The sequence below is a fragment of the Spermophilus citellus genome (assembly GCF_964194105.1).
Source record: "Spermophilus citellus genome assembly, chromosome: 12".
NCBI lineage: Eukaryota > Metazoa > Chordata > Mammalia > Rodentia > Sciuridae > Spermophilus > Spermophilus citellus.
In genome coordinates, this window is record NC_138198.1 from 104,815,406 (window position 1) to 104,843,237 (window position 27,832).

At 45.5% G+C, this 27,832-nt stretch overlaps 1 long non-coding RNA gene across 1 annotated transcript; it reads right to left on the minus strand.

Annotated features, from left to right (window-relative positions):
- On the minus strand, positions 1-27,832 carry LOC308631870. Its single transcript, XR_014018360.1, has 4 exons — positions 27,635-27,832; positions 22,026-22,148; positions 20,863-21,064; positions 1-102 (listed from the first exon to the last, which is right to left on the minus strand). It is a non-coding gene; the product is annotated as an uncharacterized lncRNA (long non-coding RNA).

Sequence of the window (27,832 nt, forward strand, 5' to 3'; positions counted from 1 at the left end):
GTTTGATTACCAACATCCACACTGTTACAACTCAGCAGAATCTAGTGATTACTCATCAGCATATATGCAAATCATGGTGCTTGTAGGAGAGACAAACAGCAACTGAAAGAGAGCAAAGAAAATCTTATGATACATTCGGTGACTGGGGTCTCTGTCTCCAGGAGACCCTCATCCAGCTCATTAAGCAAATCCAATTCATGGCGATCCACATGTCCCTTCAGCATAGAAAAACTCTTCCCTCCCCTCCTCTCTGCCTAGCCTACCCAGCTCCTCCTTTAAGTCTCAGCTCAGACATCATTCATTCCTTTTGTAACTATTTTTGACAACAGTGATTGTCAAAGGATCAGGCAGTATTCTGAACACCGGGATAGAGTGATGACTATATATATATATATATATATATATATATATATATATATATATTTAGTTTTTTTAATCCTTGCCTTCACAGGATGGGGAAGTAAGGAGGGCAGACATGAAGACTATTGAGTAAAGATATGAGGGAGATGAGAAGATTGATGATGGTATTCCATGTGAAGGGAACAGGAAGTGGCTGGGACCCTGACCAGAGAACATTGACCATTTCAAGGAAAAGCAAGAAGCAAGGTGACTGTCACAACCATAAAATAAGTGTTAGCAGAGCTCTAGAGATTTGGAACCTTTGAACATTGTTGGTGGGAAGGTAAAATATGCAACTGCTTCAGAAAGTGGTTTGGCAGTTCCTTAAAAAGTTAAACACACAATGACCAAATGACCCAGTAATTCACCATCCAGATGTAGTCCCAAAGGAACTAAAATCAAGGACTCAAACCCACATGTTAAGGTTCAGAGCATCATTATTTATAATAATCAAAAGATGGAAACAAACCAAAGTGTCCATCAATAGATGAATAGAAACTCTCAGCATATCGATGAGACTGGGTGAGACCACCAAGGAGTGCGGGTAGCTGGAGGACAGCTGCAGGGGCTGAGCCCTGGGGTCCCAGCACCAAGTGCTCACAGAGATGAGGAGGCTGAGAAACAGTCAGTACAGTAGGAAGAAAAATAGGAACCCGGGGTGTCCTGGTAGCCAAGTATAGAACGTGTTTGTTCTGGTTTGGATGTGTTTTGTCCCCCAGAGTTTCATGAGGTTGGGAGCATGGTCGCAATATTGGGAAGTGATGGTAGCTTTAAGAGGTGGGACACACTGCAAGGTCATTGAGGTCCTGCCCTGAGAAGAGAATAAGGTGGTACACATGTGACCCCTTTGTAGTTCTCACAAAAGGCTTGTTAGAAATGCCTGAGTCCCATACCACTCAGCTTTCTCTTGCTCCCTATCTGCAGGTGTGACAGCTTCCTCTCACCACACCCCACCATGGCCATCTACCCCCATGTGATGCAGCTGAGAGGGCTCAGAGCTTAGTTGATGCAGGCACCATGCCCTTGAACTTCCAGAATTGTGAGCCAGATAAGCTCACAATTTTATAAGTTTACCCACCTCAGGTATTTTGTTATAGTGATCAAGTCTAACTAATACAGTGTTTTTAGGAGAGTGATCAGCTGTATTTAATGCGACTGAGAGTTCAAATAACTGAGGACAGAGAACTGGCTGTTGGATCTAGAGAGATGGAAACTTGACCAAAATAGTTAGTGGAAAGAAGAGGTAAACACTTCTGTGGGGCATATTCGAGTGAAAACGGGAGAGAAATTGGAAACCAAGTATACAGGAGGATTTTAAAGAGTTTTTCTGAAGAGAGATGGTGCAGTTAAGGGAGGAAAAGTAGAAGGGGCTGAAGACTGAGAAGCTGAAAATCCCTACATCCCTTCTGGCTGGTTAGGTGCCCCTCCTCTGGATTCATGCCTTCCCCAAATAGGCCATTAGCTACTGAGAGCAAGTGTGTTTCGTTCATCTGAGTCCCTACGGCTAATATTCAATGACTCTTGGAAAAATGTCTGCTGAACTAAGTACAGATGTAAGCATCATAAGATTGATTTACAAAGGAGTAAAATTGGGATATGACTCAAGTACTGACCCTGGGCTCAGCTTTAGAACTTGGAGGGGAAACTTTTTGTCTTTAAGAAAAAGTATGGTCACCTACCACTTGTCTCTGCCATGGCCAAGTGCAATCTGTAAAGCCAGTACCACTAGTGGGCATGAACTGTGTATGTTACAGGACTGAGCTCTGAGAGCTACACTGACGTCATAAAGGCTAGATGTATTGGCCAAATTCCAGTCAGAGTCTTGAATCTGAATTTGAATTCAAGTGACTAACAGAGGATTGCTGGTTCTGCTTATTTCTGGGCTTTCTGTCACCTGTATAGAAACATCTGAATAGAGATCAATTTTCATTTCCTTTTCCATCTTATACTGAGAAGCAAAAAGAGTTCCGCATCTTCCATAAAAGACTGAGAGCTGTAATAGCTCTTATTATCCCCTCGGCTAAGTGACAGCTTGACAGCTAACACTTCACTCTGTGCCAAACACTATATTAAAACCTTTTACATGCATTAACTCATTTAATCCTTTTCAACACCTTCATGAAATAGATCCTATCACAGGCCACATTGTCCAGAAGAGAAAATTAAAGCACAGGGAAGTTAGATGAATTTGTCCAAGGATATGTAGCCTGTGAGTGGTCATCTGGCTCCAGTGTCCATGCTCTGTAGCACAGCCTGACCCTGCCTCCTCCTCCTCTGAACAAGTCCAGGATCACAGGAAAACGCAATAAACCTGACCTCATCCCCATTGGCCATGTAAGACCCCCTTACTTAGAGGAAGAGAGCCAGTTCTTGGTTCCACCTCCGAAATTTGAAAGCTATTCTTTAGGAGATTAAATATCCATTCCATCTTTGTCCTGACTCATTAACCTTAGCTCCCTGGTACACCTAGAGGTTTCGTTCTGATTGGTGAAGGGCGATAGTGCTGGACTCAGGCATGTGCCCATAGAGCTGTTATGAATAACAGGTGCACCAAGGGGCCACCAATTGTTTTTGGTCATCTCTTCCAATTTAGAGATCTTCTATCTCTGGGAGAAGCTTGCCATTTGTGGAGGACCCAGAGGTGCATCATAAAATCTTTCAGTAAACCCAAACTGCCTTCAGTCATCTAGAAATCTAGACACTTCAAGAGAATATCATGGGCTGGGGACGTGGCTCAAGCGGTAGCGCGCTCGCCTGGCATGCGTGCAGCCCGGGTTCGATCCTCAGCATCACATACCAACAAAGATGTTGTGTCCGCCGAGAACTAAATAAATAAATATTAAAAAAAATTCTCTCTCTCTCTCTCTCTCTCTCTCTCTCTCTCTCTCTCTCTCTCTCTCTCTCCTCTCTCACTCTCTCTTTAAAAAAAAAAAAAAAAAGAGAATATCATGCCCCATGGTTTATAATGACACAAATTCAAAGTTCCAGAAGTCAAATTATGCTGCCTGGTATAACAAGGTTGGACTACCACATGGAAAGTGGCTCTGCCCCGCTCCCTGACATTAGAAGGGGTGAGAACCCCTACTGGTGCTTCCATTTTCATGGGCTGCCACTTCCTTGATTCCACCAAGGCCTTGAGTTGTACTACCACTGTTGTTCTGGAAGGTTCTTGCCTGTCTTCCCAGGAGGTTTTGACTCTCCCACTGTCTTCCTGTTCTCCAACCCTAGAATCGAAACTCAGTTCCTCAGCCTACATTATTCCACATGTTCTACAGACGTGAATGACCTTGTCTCACTTCCTGTCTCTCCAGGAAGCTGCTGCTCCTTGAGTGCGGGTCCAGAGAAGCACAGCTCACTTGGATACCCCCATCGAGAGGAAATCTCCCTAAAGCAGATGAAGCATCCTTGCCTTCTTTTCAGAGTAGAACAGATATGAGTTGGGCTTTTAATTTAATGGCACCTGGAAATAAATTCAAAGAATGTTTGTGCTTATAACAAAATATCTGAGTCTGGGGAATTCATAAGAACAGACTTTTCTCTTTTCACAGTTCTGGAGGATGGAAAGTCCAAGATCAAAGGGCTGCCAAGTGTGGTATCTAGGAAGGGTCTGTTCCATCAGTGGTACCTTCTCACAGTGGCACCTTCAGATGGCAGAAGTTTCCAAGAAAAATTCATGAAATGATTAATCCCATAGGTCGAAAACCGTTGTGGCTGATGAGCATCCCTAATACAAAGAACAAAAGGGGGACAAACACTGTATCCTCACATGGCAGAAGAGAGGGAGAGTGTTCCCTTGAAGCCCTTTTTTAAAGGCACTAGCTATCTGTGGCCTAATCACTGAATTTTCAACATGAGTTTGGAAGGAACACACTTGAACAATAGCCCTGGGCTTTCCACATGGATGCTCAACATTTGCAGAACCACAGAGCTAGAAGGCCTTGGATTTTACTCGACACACAGCCTCATTTCCTTGGTGTTGGCTATTTGGCACTTAAATGTTCTTTGGATGAAAATTAACAAATGACTTGTGAGTACTAAGCTGCAGAGCTCCCTCCAAAGTCAAGAAACTGGCTGATGTTGTTTGGCCCTGCCTTCAGAACCTAGATGACCATGTGACTTTGAGGTGGTATCCTGCCTCTTTCCTCCATGCGGACATCTCCTTTCTGCTTTACTGCTATCTATGCCTACGTCTGGCAGTGACTTCTCTTCCCACTTCACCAATTCTCAACTATAGGTTACGCAGAAACCAGATAATGGATCTTCCCTCAGTGGCATAAAAATTAAAAAATACTTGGACACTGAGGTAGGACCTAAGCCTTTCTCATCCACCAAGTGCTTGAATTTCTGCGCATCAATAGGTGAAACCTACTTTGGCTGGTCTTACCATTTACTCACTAATTCAATAAATACTGGTTTCCAAATATTTTGGACGCCTAGCTAGCTAGATTTCAAAAAAAGTAAAATGTCTCTCTAAAAGTGAAATAGATACTAGACAAGTCCATCAAAACCAGTTCCATCTGACTTACTTGATGCAATGCAATGGATTTTAGAGGCCCCTTCAATGCATGCCCTTGGTCATATCGTCAGTTCTAAAGTCCAAATGCAGAGAGGGGGAAAGAGTATTGTTTTTTGAGCTCTAAGATTATATGATTTTATTGAAGTTTTACTCCCTGGGATTTCTTTAATGCTAATTGCTTCCAAGGAGTAAATTGAACCCACCATGGAGTCTGACTGATTGGGCATACCAAGGCAGGACGGAGGCTTAATTAATATTTTCAAGCATTGACACTTCCAACCACGGTGCACCATATTACTTAGATCAACAATGTATATTCTCCAAGAAAGAATAGTGAAGGCTCTGGATCAAGGGTTTTCTTCCTTGGGGTTTTCAGCATAAATACGTGATATTAAGTGGCACAAAATTCAGGTGAGAATCTCTAAGTTGCTAAAGAAGCCAGTCTCATTACTTTGGAGCCTGCTGTCCTTTGCTGCTGTGCCTCTTGGCTCGATGTGACTGATGGAGTCTTACCCTGATGTCTAAATATATAAATGTGCAAAGACAGTTAACTAGGACTTATTTGTGCCTTGGGAATTTAAAAAAAAGTAATTAACTGGTATTTTTAACGCACTTTCTCTTTACAAGATGATCTAGTTAAATAGTTCAGTTATAAGATCAGGGAATTTGGTACCTTTTGAAATAGTCCATCTTAAGTGGTTCCAAAGTTATCTTAATGGACTGATCGCTTGTGCTCTGCCTCCTGGAAAAGCTAACAGAGAGGACAGAGTTGGTCTGAGGAAAAGGCAGAAAAGACCCAAGGACATGGGGCACAATGGGTCACTCAATACCTGGCACAGACATGTAAGAATGAAACAATTCACTCCTTGGGCTCAAGAATGTATTTGAAATATTATTTCAGATTTAGAAAATTTTTTTCTTCCTGTCACAAAAGCAATTAAAATATCCAATTTGTAATGTTTAAAGAATGGAAATATCTGTTTCTTTAGTCATCAAGTTCCAAATTCTATACTTGGATCTATTGGTCAGCCCACGCTGTTAGCCTATGGGTCAGGAGAGTTGTGGGTAAGGTGTGCTGTCTACACTGTATATAAAATGTGCACAATTACACAGCCCCAAAAAGGTAAAGTATGAGTGGGAGCGGTATCCAAGATGGTCCCCAATGACCCCACCTCCTGGAGTTCACGCCCTGTGTGATCCCTTCTTATATTATACCAAGGTTGTACCATGTGAGCAATGGAATATGGCCAAAGAGATGGTATTGTCCTTTTGAGACCAGATTATAAAACACACTATAGCCTCCCTCTCTGTCTCCTCCCCTTTGGTTCTCTTTCTCAGGCCATTTGCTCAGGAGGAAAGAGCTGGCATGAGAGGCCTACATGGCGAGGAACTAAAGCTTCCTGTAACAGCCACAGGAGTGAAGTTAGAAGTACAACTTGCAAGCCCATCACACCTTCCGATGGCTGCAGCCCTGGTCAACACCTTAACCGCAACTTCCTCGAGAGACCTGAGCTAAGCTGCTCCTGGATTCCTAACCCTCAAAACTGTATATACTATGAGAAATGCTTGTTATCACAGCCTCTCGGTGTTGAAGTGTTATGTTTTCACTTAGAATGTGAAAATATGAATTGGAACACAAATGTGTTATTAGGCAAAAGAGTGCTTTAGGCTGGGTCTCCAGAAATTATACCCTGATCTGGCTCAACCATTTCCAATGAACTTATTGTGGAAAGTGGGAGTCAAGAGGCCACAGTGGGCCAGTTGAATGTAAGTGCACACTTATGTAGCTGCAGTCCAGGCCCGAGGAGGCCGTTGCTGCCTTTGCAGCAGATGCTATGCCCTCAGAGCTAGTAGTGTCTGCACCTGCAACTCTGCTCAGCAGGCCAAGGTGTCCCTCTACTCCAGGTTTCCTAAAGCATTAGCCAAACCTCAGGAAAATTTCCCTGACCTTAGTCTCACCTTCAAAACCTGACACAAGTATGTCTAATGGACAGAATGTCATTCTTAACCAAACCCAGGGTATCTTAGAAATGTAGGTTTTAGCTTTCCAGCCTCTGAAATTCAGAAAAGTGCATTACAAAGAGGTTAGGATCCCTGGTAGATATGGATTCACAATTTCTAAGTCAGAGAACAAGTTCCTAACACTACTTCTGGGCTTTTCCTTTTCCTAGGTATAACATTTCAGGAATCTAGGCATGTTCAAACTTGTGTCCAGTTTCTGCAACATGGAGGTGGCTGGGAGGGAGGCCAGGGCCTGTGTCAGGGGACCTAAGTGAAGATAAATGAACTGAGTCATATCTACATCATCTCATTTTCATTTCCTTCTTCCCCTTTCTTTATTCTCATACCTTTAACAAAGTCCCATCTAAATATATCAGTGAGACTTCATTGAAGTAAGAGAGGATTTGTGTGACCAAATTAGGAGTAAAGCATGAAAAGGGTGGCAATAATTGCAGTGAAAGCTTCTCCAAGGAAGGTGAACCTTGCAGAATGCCTTAGTCCATTCATGCTGCTATAACAAAAATGCCATAAACTGAGTGGCTTGTAAAAACAGAAATTGATTTCTCACAACTCTGGTGGCTGGGACATCCAAGATCAAAGTGCCTATTGGTATCTGGTTTCCTGGTTCATAGATCACCATCTTTTCACTGTGTATGCACACGGCTAAGTGGTGAATAAGCTCCTTCGGATCTCTTTTATTAGGGCATGAATCCCACTCAAGAGGCCTCCACTGTCATGACCTTATCACCTCCTAACACCATCATCTTGGGGATTAGAATTTCAACACATGAGTTTTGGGAAGACACAAACTTTCAGACCCCAGCTTGGAATAAGAGTCTGTCACATCCTCTGCATAGAGAGCCTTTCTCTACACACATCTCAGGACAGGGGCTCAGCTTTTTGAAGGGAGTGGGTATGATCGGTGACAACAGGAGACCACAGACTCCTTCCCCCACACCCATGCAGATATACAAAATTAACCAAGTCTCCTGACCTCCCTGGGTTCCAGGGACTTTCCCCCAAACATCTTGGGCTGGGGCAGAGGAGCTCTCCAGCCTCCTCCCAGCCCTAAGACCAGTGAGTCCAGGCTCAGGGTTTGCAGTAGAGAAATGACTAGTGAGGAGGGGAAATGAGTCTTAGGCCTCTGCCACCTCTCTCAATGTCCAGAGCTGAGGACGGGAGACCCCTTGAGAATCGGGTGAATGAAAGTCAGACTAGGATAGGTTACTGTCAAGGTCAGTAGCCAGACCCAGAGCAGGAAGGCCAGCCTCAGAGAAGGTGGAGCTGGGTCCTGGCTCCAAAGATGGTCTCAGGTGCCCATGCTGGGTCCATCCATTAGCCCCTTCCCCTCCTGAATGAAAGCTTCCTTACCAACCAGGTTCTTTTAGGAAAAGGGCCCATCCAAACCTGGCAGCTGACTGCATCTGAGTCTGAAGCAGGGGCTCTCAGCAGCAGGAACTGGAGGTGAGCTCTTCTCCATCAGAACACCTTGGAAGCCACCAGGGGTTACACAAACGGAAGGGATTATCATTGAAATAGAATTTCAAAGAGGTGGTACAATGCTCTGTTCCACTATGATGAAATGTGTCATTAAATATAGAAATAGATCAAACACCTTCCCACTGAGATCCTCTGGTACCGAGTATCTAGGTGAGAAGCTGAGCATCTGTGAGAGCTCACAAATGTGAAGGAGGTGGGAGGAAAAAGATTCCTCACTGGGGAGATAGACTTAACTAGACTTATAAATAGCCTGATCCCAGCTCATTTGATTAATTTGGGGAAAAAGAGTAAACGTGTTTTGCCAATTCATCAGATTTCATGCTTTCAAAGCAGTTGCTAATGTAAATATTAGCATCCAAAATGAACAAATTGTCTCTGGTAATTAAATGCCCTAATTTACAGGTTCCATTAGCAGAGAACAGAGATAATTTTCCCCTTAAATTAACTTTTCTCCCCTTCTCCCTTCCCCGATCTTAACTTGATATTAAACATCCATGAATGTGTTTGCAGAGGGGCTGGGAGGGAGCTCTTCTTCTGTGCTCTGAGTACAGGGTACTCAGATTTAGACCCTGAAGACAGAGCTCTGAAAGAGAGAGCCACCGCCTGCCCCAGGGAGTGCCCACTCAAGTGGGCGTGGCTGGTGAGCTCAACACCTGGAAGTGGCAGTTGTGGGGACCAGAGGCCTTGGCCTGAGACTGGAGTCAGAAGGTCTCTCAGTTTGTGAAAGACCTTCTGTCATCTCTCCCTAGATCAGGAAGAATCCTTTGGAAAACAACTCTGGGGGAAGTGAGCAATGACCTGAACCCCCGAGGCCAGCCCCCCAAACTACAATATCATTGTATTTGAGCTTTGCAGGCCTCTCCCTCTCAGAGTCTCTCTTATCCCACAGAACTCCCCTAAGGAGCCCTAGGCTGCACCCTATTGTTCAAACCACTCCTTGACCCCCCCCCCCCCCCGTAAAGTGCTAGCTGGTCAAATGCTATGGCCAGCCCTATGCATGTCCACATAGACAGCTGTAGGTCCAAAGCCAATATCAACCAAACAAGCTGAAGTGGGTGGCCTGTGCCTCCCAGATGCTGGGGGAGGTGTTTGACAGGAAGTCCTAGCTTCACCCTCAATTCACACCTTATTTCCTATTTGATTTATTCAGATGGCAGCCCTATGCTTCCCAGCGTCCCTTTACAGAGCTGGGACTAGGGTGAGGTAGGAGAAGCACCTAGCATGCAAAACTTCAGAAAACACAGAGTTGACATTTATGTGCCCCTGATACTGAGTCTCTTCTTAAATCTGCATCCTGGGTGTCTCCCTGCTGTTACCTAGTCATGATCCTGCATTTTAGCACTCCCAAGGGGGTGGCAGAGATATCAAAGGTCTCAGCCCCATTCCCGCTCCTCAGGAGTCATTCCTTGACTATAAAGACTAAGCCTGACCCATGAGTCCAGGAGACACCTGGAGAGGTCAGGCCCAGCCTTATGTCTTTGGGGCATGAGGCAGATAGGCCCCAGATGTTAAGGCTGGATATAGACCTGGTTGGGGTGCCATGGGGGGACATTGAGGGGACTTCAGGATGGGTTTGGTGGTTGGGTTCTTTGTTCTTTAATATCTACCCCTATCCCTGAGAAGACTCACACTAGGCAAAACTTCCTACTGTCTCCCCAACCCATGTACAGAGAGGGAAAATCACAGATAGCGTCTTTGAGAAGAGATGGTTATTAAGAGGGTAAAGAAGGGTGGAGAAAAGAAACACCAGAGCCCTTGGTCTGTCTGCATGTCATCTCAGTGAAATGTCAAGACATTGACAGGATAATCAGGGGGAAAGATGTGACAGGGTAGCTAACCATGTGAGCTAGGGCAGGCCAGGAGGTACAGGAGTGATGGTTGCAGGGAGAGATTCCTTGGGGATCCATAAGCCAGCGTATCAGTCAGAATTGGCTCTGTCATGCCGGGTAACAAATGATCCCCAACTCTCTGTGGCTGGCCAGAGTAACATGGGTATATATCTGACTTATTTCTAACTCACCCTGCCTGGGGCACAGGCACTTTGCTCCATATCATCTTCATTCTGGAACCCAAGCTGTCAATCTGTACCTAGGCCATCCCTGTTTGGCATGAGCGAGGGAAGAGAGAGAACTGGTTGTTAAAGCTTTGGCTTATATGTGATCCTTGTCATGTCTCCTCACATTTCATTGAGTGTGTTCTACCCAAAGTGTCATTCTGCACACTGATGACCAAAGCAAGACCCATGGCCAGACCCACCATCACCGGAACAGGGAGGCGTAAATCTCCTTGGGAGAGTACAGAAAGTATTTATGAATAATAACACAATCTCCTGCAGAAGGGGAAGCTTCCTGGGGGAGAAACCATGTGATGTGGGCTTGAGAGACAAATATGATTGAAAGAAAATGTTAATCCAGAGAAGCAGCATATTCTAAAAATTAAGCATTGGCTCTGGAGGCAGACTGCCCTGGATTAAGCTGTCTGTACCTCAGTTTTCTCATCTTTTTATGATAATACTAATAAAATATATTTGATCAAAATTTTGTGAAGCTAATTATAGTAATTAAATATATTTTTTAAATAGTACCTGGAATGCACTAAATAAATATCAATAAAAATATACTGGGTGAGTGCTGGCTCTTATTATTATTTCAGGTTTGTGGCAGTCCAAAAGAATGCAGATTCTGGGTGTGTTTGGAGGACATTCATATAGTACTCTTACAGAAGTAAAGGAGTCGTGGTAGGCGAAATTAGCAGAGAAGAGATCAAGATCAGTGGAACAGAAACTACTTATGGTGGAGCATGGGTGCCTTGTTGGGAAGTTTGAGATTGATTTTGACCATGAATATGGGGACCAAAAAGCTCCCTCTCGGTAGTCACTTGGAGGTGATATTGTATTTCCCATTAAGGCCAAACCAACCCTTCCTCTGCCCCAGGAGATGGCAGTTCTGGGAACAGAAGCACATAGCAGTGGCATGTCCAAGATCTTTCTCAGACTGGCTGGGTGACCCTGTTGGACCCTTCACTCCCTGGGTCCGATTCTCCTCCTCTGTGAAAGGAGAAGTGACCTCACGGACACTTCTGGCCCAGTCATCCCTGTCAATCATCCCCACAGCCTCCTCCACTCTTTCTACCAGTCCATATTGGGCCTAGGGCTTTCAACCCCCCCTGACACCCTTAACCTTTAACCTTTTTATCCTTCCAACCTTTAACCCACCCCTCCCACCCCAGCTCAGATCCCCTCCTATCCCCACCCCAACAACCCAAGGTTCTTGTTTCCCAGGAAACACTGTTTTTGCCAAGAGTCCCAGAGGACAAAAATTCCAAGTGAGACTGTCTCTACCCAGTGGAGCAGAGAGGATCTGGCCAGTTTTTAATTAGTTTGCAATATTATATATCTTTTAAATCTTTTAATCCATTTAATAAAAAAAAAAAGTTAAAACACATACACACAACTAACAATGGCCCCAATTTGTGTTTTGTCTGACTGGGAGTAATATTCATGTCTACATGAGGATGGCATGTAATTAACATGTCATAATCAAAATGACTAAGTTTGACACATTATAATCACTGCATGGAGATTATAGCATAGCCAGGGGCAATCCACACAGCCTATCTTAATATCATTTGCATAATGAAAGCATGGTGGCAGTAATAGCTTTTTTCTCTTGTTATCATAATTTCACCCAGGGCTGCAAGGGGCTCCCGCACTGTCAGATGTTGCCTGTTAAAAGTCATTGTGACTTGAAGAAGGCAGCAAAAGTGACCCAGAGCCTTCCCCTGGAACAATAGCTCAATGGCAGGCCCCTGATGAGCAGAGTGGGGCACTCCCAGAACAAGCCTCCAGAAGAATCTACAAACACATCCCCAGCAGACACGTGGACCACCTGCTCTCCCGGGCCCCTTGCTCGCAGAGGTTGTGAGAATACCTTCAGATCAACACCGAGAGCTGACATTCTTAGACCCCAGACAAGCATGGCCAGGTAGGCACACCCCCCGAATCAGACACCTGCCTGAATGGGGTTCTTATCCATCAAGGGTTGTAATGCTGAACTTGAGGTCAAAATCAGGGGTCTGAGAGACTGCCACAGACCATATCCTTGCCTGGGTGAGGGTCTCATGGAACCAGTTGAATGAGAAAGAGTCTGAGAGAACACCCGTTCACATAGGGTTCCTTTCCCCTAATTTTCCACAGATCCCACTTAAATCTACCATTTAACCACAGCTCTCTGCTTGGCCTGCTCCTCCATCCCAGCCACTTGGCCACTCCTCTTCCCTCTCTGTCTGCTGCCCCAGCCTGCTTTCTGACTTTCCTGAAACCTCAGCTGGAGATCCGCCTTTATTTAATCTGCTGGAACCTCCTCAGACCACCAGCACCTCCCAAAGCACTATGTACAATTATTATACTTCGGCGTCAGAGAACCCTATCCCTTAGGACAGGAGGAAATTTTTGATTAGGACCTGGCATTGGAATTAGTATCCTGACACAGATTTCAAACATAAAGATTCTCACACTTCTGGCCAATGAACAGGAGGAAGTAGAAACTCCAGGATGGGAACCTGGCAGACATTGCCTTGGCCGAGTGACTGAGGTTAGCAAACCAGTCTCTGCCGCATCCTCCTCCGACTCCAAAACCCCCTTCTAATCACAAGACAGATCCAAACGAAGGGACTTTCTTCAAAAGTGTCGAAGTCAAGGGAAAACAGAAAAGGGAAGACAGGAACTGTCCCAGAGCAGAGGACCCTGCAGAGACAGGACCCTTGCTGGATCCTACAAATGGAAAGGATCACACGTGGAAAAACTAGAGAATCCAAATAAAGCCTGTCATGTGATAAAAGTATTGTACAAACGTTAATGTCTCAGTTTTGATAAATGTGCCATAGTCATGTAAGGTGTTAACATTAGGTAAAGCTGGGAAGGTGTGTCTTCACCTCTAGGGGAAGGTGTGTCTTCACCTCTAGAGGAAGGTGAACACTGGGTAAAGTGGAGTGGGGGTTAGTGTGGTACCTCTGAACTATCTTTCCAAGATTTTAGATTATTTAGGCTATATGAAAGTTACAAGTTTAAAAACTACAGTCACGAGGGGCCAGGGTTATGGCTCAGTGGTAGAGCACCTGCCTAGCAGGTGTGAGGCACTGGGTTTAATCCCCAGCACCACATAGAAATAGAATAAAAACTACAGTCATGAAATTTCACACATACACACACACAAAAAAAAAAATCCTGAAATTGCAGAAAATCACAAACTTTTAGCAGACCCCTATGTGAGCAGAAGTCTTGTTCCCAGCTACAATTTCCCATGTTTGGGCAACTAAATTCTGTCCATCTGACTGATGGCTCTTAAAACTCTAGGCCATAAAGACATGTGGGAGTGTCTATGAGGAGTGGGAAGGAGTTTGAATCTGCCATCCTAAACCCCCTAACATGGAGATGCCCCATTCTGTGGAAGCCCGTCACCAAATAGCAGTTGGCCTTGTTTCCCATCACACATATTATAGTATGTTATCACACACATAAAAGCCCAGTTAATAGCAGCTAAAATGGGTAAGAAAAAAAAGAACTTCCCATAAGGTTCCACAATAGAGCTGGAAGAACCTTCATTTCACAGATCCTCCATTTCTATACACAGGGACTGAGGCTCAGAGAGCTCACGCAATTTGCCTGGAGTTTCACAGCAGGTTGGCACAGGCAGAACTGGGACCCAGCCCTTCAAATTCCCATCTAGACGCTGGAATAAAATCAAGCAAATGTTCAGGGGCCTGTGAGCTGGTGTCCTGGCCTGAGACATCAGGAACTGGCAATCCATGCTTCAAAGCCAGCCCGCCCATTCAGTGAGGCCTCCCCTGCATTGATGGCCTCTCCTATGGCCTCTGTCCTCCCTGGAACATGCAAGCTCTCTCCTGCACCTAGAGATGTACTTTGTGAATACACTTTCTGCATGTGACAGGATGCTATTCACATGTCCCCACCACTAAGAGCTTTGTCAAAAAGTCAGGGCAGCTTTCCCCTGCCAAACCCCCTCCCTTATTTGGGGGACTTGTCATTCACCGCTGTCTGCCAATCATCCAGGTCCTGTGAAGGAAATGAGGCCAAGGAACTCGGCACAGAACCCCCTGCTGCGAGGGAAATGTTGACTCACAGTCAATGCATTTTAACACAGGGAAGGTCCCCACAGAGCCAAGGGCTGTGCCTGGGCTCCTGGGAGCCCAGCTTCTCTTCTTCCCCAGGCCTGGAATCATGTCAACATTTCCTCCTGGGCCAGGGATCTGCAGGAACGCCCTCTACCGCCACGGGCAGCCCTCCTGCCAACAGAAGGGGTGGCTGCTCAGCTTCTCCAAGCAGCTCCTTACTCAGGAAGAGCCTTAGAATCAACAGTATTATTGAAAAGAAGTGCAAAGACTCTTCTCCCTCAAAATATCTCCTACCATCCTCTGTTCTGGGATCTGGAGTCCCTCCATTAGCTGTGGTTTGACTTCTGAACAGTTTTTTTGTTTTCTAACTTTCTCTCTAAGGTTGGTTACGAAGAGCAGGATCCACTCAAACTCCTCTAAGCAAATTTGGGGACAGAGCAGTGACTTTGGAACAGAGAACAATAAGAACTGCCTGGTCTCTAAGAGCCACCATTCCCTCTGACAAGCTTTGCCAAATCCCCTGCTAAGCCAGGGGCCTCCTTTAGTCTCCCCAGCCCAGCTCAACTGCCCTGCACAATTCTTAGCTATTATTTATGTACCGATTCTTGGGAGTGTTTGTTTCATTTCTCTCTTCCCATTAGAATGTGGGCTCTGAGAGGTCAGAAGCTGCATCTGTTTGGGCACATCATACTGTCCCTGGTACCAGGACAGTACCCCCCAGAAGCAGCTCCATGAATATTACTGGGGAGAAAAGGGAATGAATGAACCAGAGGCTGCCTGACTGAGAAGTCCCATGCCTCCCAAGCTGGGAACACTGGGAGGTCAGCAGCATGGCTTTGGTCCAAGTCGAAACACCTCAGAACCAGGGAGGCCAATGGTGTAACTATCAGTCCAAGTCTGAAGCCTGAGAACCCAGGGACTGCGGGGAAGTCCTGAAGTCCAAAGGCCAGAGAGCCTGGAGTTCTAATGTTCATGGGCAGAAAGGAACAGAGGGTCCACATCCAGGAGAGAATGAGGAGATCCGTTTATCTCCATGTTTGTCTGTGTAGGCCCTCAGTCTTGGATGGTGCCTGCCCACACTGAAGACAGATCTTCCTCCATCAGCCCACCAACTGACAAACCAATCTCCTCTAAAAACACCTCGTGGAAGCAACGCTTCACCAGTTCTCCAGGTGTCCCTTAAGCCAGTCAAGCTGACACATACACTTAACCATCACACATGCAAAATCTCTTCATGCAGGACTGTTCCAGGACCCTGACTACCCCTTTCTGACAAGTGGCTGGAGAGGGGGTGTCCTGGGGTTAGGTTAGCCAACAGCAGTGTCATCTTCACACAGTATAGCCTGGTCCAAATACTTGGACACAATGGCACTAAAAATTCTCATTCTGACCAATTAGCTACTCTACTGTCTGAGTCTGACTCTTGGAAAACAAGTGTCCAGACTAGGTCATCATTTGTACTGTCAGTTTCAATGATACACTTTCTCAAGTCCAAATGGCTGGGTTTTTATAGGATGGTGGAGAAGATGGAAAGGGGATGTGATTGTAAATTTTTTTCCGTGTAATTTATCTAAAATGTCTTTTCATTTTAACCTTTGGTGTGGTGATGTTTCTAAGGTGTTTGTGTCTATTTATTGGCTTTGGTAATGACAAACAGTTCACTATCGTGACCTCCTACTGGTCTGAGAAGTATGGAGCCTGTAAGGATTAGTTGTATGTGTCAACTTGGCTGGGCTACAGTGCCCAGATGCCCTACCAAACTCAAATCTAGATTGATGCTATAAAGGTATTTTGGGGATATGATTGACATTTAAATCAGTAGACTTTGAATAAAACAAACTACCCTCCATAATATGGGTGGGCCTCATCCCATCCATTGAAGGCTTCAAGATAAAACACTGAGTTCCCTGAGCAGGAAGAAATTCTACCATCAGACAGTCTTTGGATCCAAGAGTGGCATCAATAGGCCCCTGCTGAAATTTCTAGCCAGCTGGCCAATCACACAGTCACATACGCCAATTCCTTCAACTCTCTTAATGGAAGGATGAATAGATAGAAGATAGATGATGGCAGATAATAGATAGATAGATAGATAGATAGATAGATAGATAGATAGAGACATTACATATTAATGCTGCTTCTCTGAACTCTCAGGTCGTATCCCTGTGTCCAAGCAGTGGGTGGAGATACAGATTTGGTTGAACAGGTATTGGTTTCAGAGTGAATCCAGAAATTCATCAGGTTATTATTAATTGTATTTCTGATAAACATCTCATGATTTTCTAGTTTGTGGTCCAGTTTGTCTGTTTCTCCACAAAATGGCACACAATTCCACACAATCTGAATACATAAAGTTCTATTTAGTACAGTTTTGTTGTTTCTTTTTCTTTTTTAATAAAATTTGTCCACTGTTGTAGACACATGCCAGAAACTTCATGGGTTGGTTATGGGTAATTCATGGAATGAAGAGTCTTTTGCTCTGAGGCAATTGAGGAATTCCTCCCACTGAAAAGATCTGTCCTGGCCCTGGCTCACCTCTTGCATTTATTCCTCATACCCTTTCACTTCCCCGATGGGATAACCCTCAACTCCTATGAATTAGTTAATTGGTGTTTACTATATACCCAACACTCTGAGATACAGTCAAGGTAATTTTGTAAATAATTCATCTTGAATTAGCTCAGGCAAAAGAAACAATTACTTGAAGTTACATCACTTGGGAATTGCACAGTTGTAGTAGCTTAAGCACATGGAAGCTTTGCCTCAAATACAAAAATTCAAGATGTGAACATTAGTTTCAGAGACTTGATTAAATTAAAGCTAAGGCTTCTGTGATCCTCTTAGCCTTTCCTTCATGATGCAAAATAGTTGCTGGAATTCTAGCCATTACATCTGTTTTCCAAAGGGAAGAAGGAGAAAGGGGGAGAGGCAGGATGGCAGAACACCCAACTCAGTCTCTTTAAAGATCTTTACCTGATCCTCTAGTTGTATCTGATGGGCCACCCCTCTCTGCAAGAAGCAAATTTTTAGCTATTGCCATCCCAACAGCACAGAGTGCAGACATCTGGAGAAAAGAATGGATGAAGCCTACGCTAGCAGTAGAGGAGAGAGAAAGGAGGGAAGAAGACAGAGGAACAGGGATCAGCTCAGGAAAGGCTTTGTCCCCACGCTGAGTGGGGAGCTACTGAACATGTCAGATACTGGACAATGTAATTGGACTAGCATTTTAGGGTTCTCCTCTCACTTGCATAGGTTGGAGGTGGACTGGGAAACTATTTATGCTGTGTTTCTGTCCTGGTAAGAACCACTAAGGTTCACATGACCCTGGCCAGGTTCAGAGAGTGGCCTCAGTCTTCCCTTAGGTTTTTAATCCTGCCCCTAAACTCAATGAGCTGGCAGGCGATTGCTACCAAGGACAGCTCTCAAAGATCTTAGTGCTCAGCTACAAGCCTTCCCCATGGCAATAACCAGTCCCAGAGAAACTTGACCTGTGGTCATGAAGCTTTGCCCAGGCCGCTCTCAGACAGGTCCAAGCCTTTAGGACCCATTTTTGCCTGAGAGAACACACCTTGCTGGTCAGCTCCCAATTCAGACAGGAGCCCTGGAGCCTGGTCCAGTCCTTCCCCATCAGCCCCACCTGTAAGTGAGCAGCCAGACCCAAGAAGGGAGCAACTGAGGGCAGCCACCCCTTCTGGCAAGAGCTCCTGTGCTCTGTCCCAGCTCCTGTCTCCCAGAAGGGTGAGAGCCAGATTGTCTGTGCCCTGGAATAGCTCTCATGACACAGCCAACTGTGGGCACGGTACAAGAGCACCTCTCCAGGGAGTTCCAGCCTCCTGAGGTCAAGATGGAAGCTAGAATTGACTTAGTCAAATCTCTGTCTCCAGGAGCAACCTATTAAACATTATGTGCCAGGCACCAGGAACCACTCATAAAATTCATTTTGTGTATGAGCTATTACTTCCCCTAATACAGGAATCAGAACCTACCTGGAAGATGCAATATGAATAGTCTAGAATTCTCTCTATGAATAAAACACAGGCAGCCAAAACAAAAGCACAGCCAAGAAAACTGGGGGGGAATCTTACCTGCTCCGAGCAGTTCCCAAGTTCCACCACTGAGACTGGAGCCACCACAGACCCTGGTGGAGCGTGGCTCAGAGGGCACTTCCCTTGCTCCTTCTCTTTGCCCCCACCCTTCCTGTGGAATTCGGGGTCAGGGGTTGGTGGCAGCAAAATTTGGAAGTTTCCCCAGGGGTTCCATGTCTGTGAAATAGCTCCCAGTGGCAGGTGTGGAAGAGGAACAGAAATCACCAGAGCCAGTCCCAAGAGGCCCTGAAGCCCGAGCACCCCAGGACACAGCCTGAAGCCACATTCCCAGGAGCAGAGTCAGCCCACAGTCTAATTTTTGGCCCCTTTAGGGATTTTTTTATAGGATTAAATTCATGGCCAGTATTTTTAAATTAGGTGATCTCACATAACATAGAATTTTTCACCTTCTTGGGAAAAAAATAAAAGAGCCAGGATCCCCGCTCAGCAACAGCCTATGGAGTGGAGATGCCGCTGCCCACACCAGCCACTCCCAGCCACTGCCAGGCCCCTCCAGCCATCCTCTGGACCCTCGGGACCCTTTGGACCCTGCAGCCCCCAATCCAGAGCCTTTACCGCCTACCCAATCCGCTAGTGAGGATAAGCCTGAAGGGGGTGTCTATGCCCAAAGGGGTTTTATTTGTCTAGGAAAATAAAGATAAAACTGGGAGGATTTGGGAGAGCCCAAGTTCTTCAAATGAGAAAAGGATGACGGTTCTTCAAGTCAGCTGAGGGGGACAGGTTGTGGGCCGAGGAGGAAGAAAGGACAGAGAAGGAGAAATGAGACATTTACCATGGGATAAAACTCTAAGAACATAATTTATTACTATAAGAGAATTGGGTCCGGTTCTGCTGTGTGGCATTTAATCAGCATCAGTGGTGTATGAGGTGTGTGTTTTATTTTATTTTATTAAAAAGGGGAAAATGGGGGTGGGAGGGATGAAGGAGGAAGAGGAGGAGGAAGAGGAAAGGTAGAAGAGAGGGAAGAAGGGAAGGAGGGAGACTTCAATAAGCACTGCTTCTCACCAGCACTTTGTGTTTGTGGGGCATGTGTGTGCATATGTGTGCATGTGGCCTGTGTCTGGGGGGGAGGGTGTTTGATTCCATGTGCTGAGACTTCAAGGAAGCCCAGGTACTTTCTCACATTTTATCTCTGCCTTGGCACCCATTATCCCCAAACCCCAAACCCCTACATTCAGCTCCTGCCTGGCCCAGAGCCTGGCACGCAGCAGGCATTGGACACATAAGTGAGACGTGGTTCAGCCAGTAGAGAGAGGGATGTCAGAGCCACCACACACCGCTGCACATGCCACTCCATTCCTGCCTCGGGATGCCCCCAAGCCCACCTCCCGAGGTCTGTCCCTAGCCTCACTGAGATCGGGAGAAGGGGGCCCTCCCTGACAGGGGCCACCTCCTCCATCCTCCACAAGCCCTTTTGTCCCCACCTCTTCATCCTGAGGATGACATTGGAAACTGTCCCAGAGGACATGCAGTTCGTCCCCCAACAAACCCCAAAAGTGACCCCCATGAAACTCAGAACTGACTTTCACTGCCAAGTGGGGATGGGGAAGGAGGGGCCCGTTTAATGACAGACATTTAGGATAGGATCCTCTGGACTTACACCCCAGATTTCTGGGCCCCAAACACCTTTGCATTGCCTATGGAGCTTTGAACAGCAGCAAACAGAGAGCTTGGAGCCTTGGCATGTAAGAGTCAGGAAACTTGGAACCCTCTGCGCCATTCACTGCCTGGGTCAGAGGATCGGCCGCCTTAGAGACAGCCAAGATCAGAAGCCATTTCTAAAACAACTCTGGTTGGCACACAGGTCATTTCTACTGTGGCTATGGTATTTATGTTGATTGAGATGAGAAGACAGCATGTGTGCATGTGTACACACACACACACACACACACACACACACACTCATACACCACTGATGCTGATTAAAGGTTTATGAGAAGCAAGAAAATCTGATAGGATTTGGGCAGAATCCGACCAGTGTTAAGTTTTCCATCCCTAAGCCGTTAAGCCCTACAAGCCATTATTTTTGTCCTTGATGTAGAGGGGAGACTAAGTTGGGAATGTAAATGGCAAGGCAGAGTTTTTGAGATGATTATCAGATCTATCTAAGATTTACTCTGCTCTTTAAAAAAAGGTCATGCACACGCGCACAAGGACACACGCTGTTCTTCTGCAGCCCCAGCAAGCAGAGGCCATCAGCAAAGTCACCTTTTGAATGAGAATCTTGGGCAGGAGGGTGCTGGTACATTTCCACAGCCAGGACGGTAAGCTGGACATTCCAGAAGCTTCCAGGAGCCCTACAGGAAATGTGGAGCTAACAAGTAAATCTGGCAGGTCTTCCAGGAGCCTGAAATCTAACCAAGGACTGGCATAGAAAAGTAGGCAGCAGGGCTCTGGAGAAATCATTTCCCTACAAAAACAGAAGTGTACACATCATAAGGGAGAAAACGGGATACACCTTCTTACAAGTTTAAAAAAGGGGGAAGTTCCAATCTGAACTGAGCAACTTTGCCTTTTGCCCCTAGATCCAAAGGTCACAGCTCCATAGAGCCCAAGTTCAACTTGCCCAAAGTTCCTACGTTTCTAATACCTGCCTCCCATCATCTAAAATCAGAAGGGTGGGGCGAGCGCCCAACCCACACTGTCAGCCAACTTTGAAAAGGGGCTGTAAAAATGGAAAATTTTACCATGCTTCTGATGTCTGTAGCTAAGCTAAGTAAATCTGGAAAGAAAACTTAAATATTTCCCTAAAACTTCATAGAAGAAGAAAGGAGAATGATGCTTTTAGAAGTTCCCAGAGAAATATGGTTATTTCCAAAACAAAGTTTGATTAGAAATTATAAGAAGCTAGAGGTAGTTTTGAAAACCAGGGAGGTGGTCAGATAATTCTCAGGAACTTAATCAGGCTTAGCAAAGTAGTGATAGAAATGCAAATCTGAGGTTGCCCCTGGATAGCTTGGCCAGCAGAGGAAAACCTAGAGGCAGAATCAATTTCTTCTCCCAGATTAATACTGCAGCTTCTCTAGGTTGGAGGCAGAAGTATAAAGTCAAAGGCTCCAGAAGTTCCTAGAAAATGACAAGTCAATCCCTCACTGAATGATCCGGAGGCAACTTCCAATTCCTATTTCTCATTCCACCTCTCTAAGTCTGATTATTTTAACAAGCACTTTCTGATTACAACTTGGTAATTCCGACAAGCCAAGACTGTCCAGGTAGAGGCATAATTCATTGAACTTTCAGATGCCACTCCTCCATCACATGACCCTTGTCACCCTGAGTTTCCAAGGCAACCTGAGGGTGAGCATGTACGGCCCTGCTGGGGTCCCCATCCAACCTGTAGTTTCGTGCATATGGGACAAGCTCCACCTTACCTGGCCGTGCTATGGTAAGAGCAGAATGCTGGAGCTGGGCCTCCCGGTTTTGAGTCCTCGCTTGATTGCTTTCTAGCTTACTCAGGCAGGTTGTTTCATTCCTCTGAGCCTTGGTTTTCCCATCTAGAAAATGGTGATAATATTACAATTTATCTGACAAGGTTGCCAGGAGGATGTGCTGAAACCTAAAAGGAAAGTGTTCAGTGTTGTGTCTGGGGCACGGTAAGTATTCAGTAAACAGAAGGAGCCGTGCTTGCTGTTTCTTGGTTAGAAGTGTCATTTTTTAACCCATGGTGCTTGAGTTCATGCCTTAGATGTACAAAGTGTTGCCAGGAATTGTCAGATGTTGTCTGTGCAGCACCTTGACATGACTTCACCACCTCTCAGGGAGCTGGTGACCTCAGCACCCACTGCCCAGCCTGGAGGAAGGACTCACTCTTCTCCCTGAGCAAAAGTGAGTTCTCCCTCCAGGCTGGGCAGCCGCAACACCTTCAGCAAACCTAGAGTCAGAACCCAGCACTCCGGTTGGAGAGCAGGGTTCAAACCCCTCTGGCCACCCTTTTATCAATAACAACTTTATTGAAGCATAACTAATATGCAAAAAAGCACACATTTCAAAATGAAATTTTGATGAGCTTCTCCTTTTTAAAGGCCAAATATATCCTGTTTTGTGTATAAACCTAGTTTTCTTGATCCATTCCTTGGTCAGTGGGTATTTAGGTTGTTTCCATATTTTGGCTATTGTGAATAATGTTCAGAACCCATTTTTGTAAATAAAGTTTTATTGGAACACACCCATGCCCATTCATTTGCATACAGATGTTCATCTGCATGCTACAACCCAGGACTATATAGCTGCTGGTGAAACTTAAAGTTCTTCTGGTTTCTTGACCCTCCCTCCTTGGGAGCCACAGCTTCATCCTTCTTATGGAAGGTCCCACCTTTTGAGTAGTTAAATGGCTTCTACCCTTCATCTGTGAGGATGTGGCACAGAGGTGACATGAATGACTTCATTTGTTCCTCTGCTGTTAGCACCCGTTTCTTGAACAGACCAGTCTCATATACCTGACCTACAATTGACTCTTAGCTGACCTTCTCAATCTGTTGTCTTGGATCTCCTTCATCAGAGTCACCAGGGATGCTTGTTATAGATGCTGATTCCTGGGTCCTGCACAGACTTACAGAATCAGGACCAGAAAACTCCACTGAAATAAAAATAATAGGGCCAGAGGTATAGCTCCGTGGTAGAGTACATGCTTAGCATACCCAAGGCCCTGAATTCAGTCCCCAACACCAAAAACCTAGAAAAAAGTAAACAAAAATAAAAATAGTACCAATATTCCTATAGGTGGGTGCTAAATCTATCAAAGATTGAATGTAAGCAATATAATTCATTCTTGAGTTCTGAGGTTATCTCTTATTCAAAAGTAAACCCTGTACACAATGTCTGACATACAATAGATGTCCAAAGACACTAGTTAAATTTGAAAAAGCTGTTACTGAATACATGTCCTTGTACAATTAGGTACATACCAGAGCTGGGCTGTGGAGCTCTCTTTGCCTTGATTTACCCGATTATCAGAGACACTTTGTTTTTGTTTTGATTGGTTTCCCACGTCAGTGACTTCTAGAACTTCAGTGTTAGGGTTTCCTGCCTCTGAGAAATCAGTTAAGTTGCCAAGTATTTATAAACACTCAGAATCATAGGAAAGGCTGTCATCTTCTGAGCCGGGCAAAGTGGCACATGCCTGTACCCTCAGGAACTCCAGAGGTTGAGGCAGGAGGATTATAAGTTGGAGGCCAGTCTCAGCAACTTAGCAAGATCCTGTCTCAAAATAAAATCCAAAAAAATATTTTTTTTAAAAAAAGGGATATAGATGTAGCTAAGTGGTAGAGTGCCTCTGTTTGTCAGATGAACTCTTTCCCCTCTCATCTGTCACTTAAGGAGGGCTTTTTCTATGTGGGTATTTATGAAAGGACAAACTTCCTTAGACAGCTGCCCTCAGTGATCAGAAGTGACACCCTGTGCAGCATTAAGTCCTGTGATGCTCAGATTCACCTCCCTCTGGATCAAGGCTGAGCCAGAGAAAGGAAGTCACTTGACCAGGATCATGTGAGAAATTTCAAAGGCAGAACAAGAAGCCCAGGCACTCCTATGCCTTGGTCCCTTAGCAACATTAAAGGGGAAGAAGGTGTTAAATTCCTCAGATTTGCCAGCCTCCTCACATGCGTGGGCATGCACATGTGCACCCAGGGATACACAGACATGGGTGCAGCAGCAATGTCCAGCCTTACCTAAGGCCCATTCTAAAAGAGGTGCTCCTCTTCCCTCCATGGCCAAACCACCCATCCGTGCTCTAGATACCTGTAGGAGGTACAGCTGCATTTTCTGCATTGGCTGCCTTGACATCTGGGGCCTCCCAGACCCTGCAGGGACTGTCCCTCCCAGGTGAGCCACGTCCCAGAGACAATAAATTCTTGCCTATCTGCCTTTCACATAGAATCCCATCAATTCAGAGTCTCCATGCCACCACCCTAGGTCACAGTCTCCTGCCCTTGTCATCCTAGAGCCATATACTGGACAATTAGGGACAGCCCCTCTGCTGGAATGACTCAAGCTAGCAATCCTAAGCCTGTGTCCCCCACCTCAGCCTGTTCTTCCCACAGAAACCACAATAAAGGATCTCGTCCTCAGTTCTCCTGACCAATCCTGGGCTCCCTGGACTCCTTCCTCGGTGGGGGTGGCATGTCCTCTCCTCTTGGGCGCTCTGAAAAACCAGTTGTCTTTTAACTACAGTCATCTCCTGATTTGCTGTTCTTAACTATATTTTGAATATTTGATTACTACACTATGCCTTCAAACAATACTGTCCAAGGGAAGTGAAAGGCAGTGGGGATGGGAAAAGAAAAGACAGTGGAATGGACCTGACACAGCTTTCCTGTGTGCATAGATGAACACACCACAGTGAATCTCAGCATCGTGAACCTCCACAAGAAATTAATTTAAAAAAAAATAACTATGGGTAAATGGCAGGTGGATCAATAGAGGGAAGGAAGCAGGTGGGAGGAAGGAAGGGGAAGCAGAGGTAACTGAATTAAAGCAAGATATATTCCAGGCTTTTATAATTATGTCAGAATGGATTCTACTGTCATGTACAGCTGAAAAGAACCAATAATTTAAAAAAAAGCAATATCATGCCTCTCCATCTACAGATATTTCAATCCACTGAGCATCTTCCCTCCGTGTGTGTCTTAACCTCTCCCTCCACTGGTCCAGTCAGACATGTTCATGTTGCCCCACGTTGTGGTTTAAATCTCAACTGTCCCCCAAAGGCCATGAGTTAAAGGCTTCGTCCTCAGTGTGCCGTTTTTCATTAGTGGAGACAACTTCAGGAGGGGGGGGCCTAGTGATGGAATTTAGGTCACTGGCAGTGTGTCCTTGGACGGGGTATTGGGACCCCAGCTCCTTCTACTCTCTTTTTGCCTCCTGGCCACCAGGAGGTGGTGGGCAGCTTCGCTCCACATTGTGCTTCCCGCCATGTTGGTTTACATCCCCACAGGCCCGAAGTAACAGAGCCAAGTGACCATGAACCAAATCCTATGCAACCATGAGCCTAAACAAATCTTTCCTTTTTCTAAGTTGATTTTCTCAGGTATTTTGTCACCGTGATGGAAAATTTACTAATACGCCACCAAAGATTTAGAACATTCAAGCCTCTCCTGTCTCCCGTCTCCCCACCCTTTCCAATCAAGGTCCGCCAAGGCTAAGGCATGTTCTCTTTCTCCCTCCATCCAGTCATAGGTGAGCTGTGTCCTAGAGACAGTAAATTTGACCAAGGTCACATGAAAGACCATGTCATCCAGCTCCTTCAATCTCCTGGCAAAGGTTACCAATTCTTGACAAAACAGTAGGCCCATCTCCATCTTGCTGGGCCAGTCCTCTGCATCTGACATCCTTGTCCACTCTCCCCTCTGGGCAGGTCCTGCTCTCTTCTAGTTCCTACCTCTATGGACTCTTTCCCCTCCCTCCAGTGGTCTTCTGGCTCTTCCTCAGGTTGTCACTGCCTCCTCTCAAATGACCATAGACCACTGGGAGAATCTGAGCAAAGCTGAGGAGCCTCTCTCCTCACACAAATTTTTGCATATATATCACAGGATTCATCAGTCCCCTAAGGCCCACCCTTTAGCCTTCAGGGGAACTCAGAACACCTGGTTTATGTTTGTTTTAGGCCAGACCCCTCTCTCAATTCCCAGGTCTGCATATCCTTCAGTTAGTAAGCACCTAAGTTCAGGATGTCCAAAGTCAAAGTCATCAGCATCCCCACAAAACCAGCTCCCTTTCTGGAATTGTTCCTCATGATGGTACCATTATCTACTAAGCATCCAGGACGGACACCTGGAGACTTTGTCAAGCCTGCCCTCCCCCAGGGTCCATGTTCAGTCAACTCCCGATCCCTGTGCACTCGTCTCCTCACCATCTTTCAGGGTGTCTCCTCTGCCCACTCCATGCTCAGGTCCGTGCACTTGTCTTGGCTCCCCTGGATCTCGGGCAGTTCCCACCCCTCTCACTAACCACACAGCCAGTCAGAAAAGTCCAGCATGCCCATCTGCTCAAGACCACTCAATGTCCCTCCCAACCCATGGTCTGTAGCATTATTTGCCAACGTGGGTCCCACCAAGAGATTCTTCAAAATATAAGAATTCTCAGTGGCTTTAAAAATTTATAGTTTCGCATTCTAGTTGATGTGGAGGATAATACCTTCCAACTCCACACCTGTATTTGCTTTTATGATCATCATGATGTTGGCACCAAGATAACCCATTTACTTGTAGCAACTAACGGGAAATAGAGATGGATTAAAATGGTGAACATAGCACCTGTTACATGGTGTCACTATTGTTAGAGTATGGCTACTAATATGGCTATCCTTAGCTTTTTCCTCCCTATGCGGTCTTTCCTAACATCCCTGAATCCCCAGGAAATATTAGGAGAGATTTTCCCCATGTTCTTACTGCATAGCGACACATCTCAACTGGAGAGAAAATATATATGGTATTATATCATATCCTTGTTAGCTTCTGATGCATAGTAGATGTTAAATAAATATTTTTTGAATAAATGAATTAATGAAATAATGAAATGAGACTTGGCCTAAGAACAAATTAATCTACCAGACAGCAGCCATTGAGAGATTTGACAAATATTTAGTAAGTATCAACCACATTCCAAGTGTCCTGTTAGGAGATGGGGCAACAGCAGTGAATAAAATAAACACAGCCCTTTCCCTGAGGCATCAGCTGTCTCCTGGAGGAGATGGACAATTAAAAGCATTTACAATAAAAGTGATAAAGTGTATTTGGGGAACTGGAAGGAGTTGCATCCTGCCGGAGCATCAGGGGTGAAGCAGAAGGTGAAAGAGAAGAGGCCAAGGGCAGGCAAAGCCAGGTGGAAAGCCTGAGAGCCTTGTGAAGAACTTGGCCTTCATCCCATGGGCAATGGAAACCCCTGAATATGTATCAGTAGAAAATGAAAGAAATCCCATCCCCTCTGGCTTAGCAAAAAAGAGAATTATTGGCACTTGCAATTGGAAACTTGGATGGTCACCCACCTGCAGGTAGAAGCCAGGGCTCAGACCAAGCAATGAGGGCCTGGTTTTGCCAGCTCTGCTGTCCTCCAAGAGCCAGTTCCTTGCTTCAGCCATACATGGAGGCCACACACAGCTGCTCTAGCCTCACATCCTCCCAGGTTCAAGAACAACAAACCCTTTTCCAGGTAATCCAAGCTAAAGTCCTGGGCTATGTTTGGC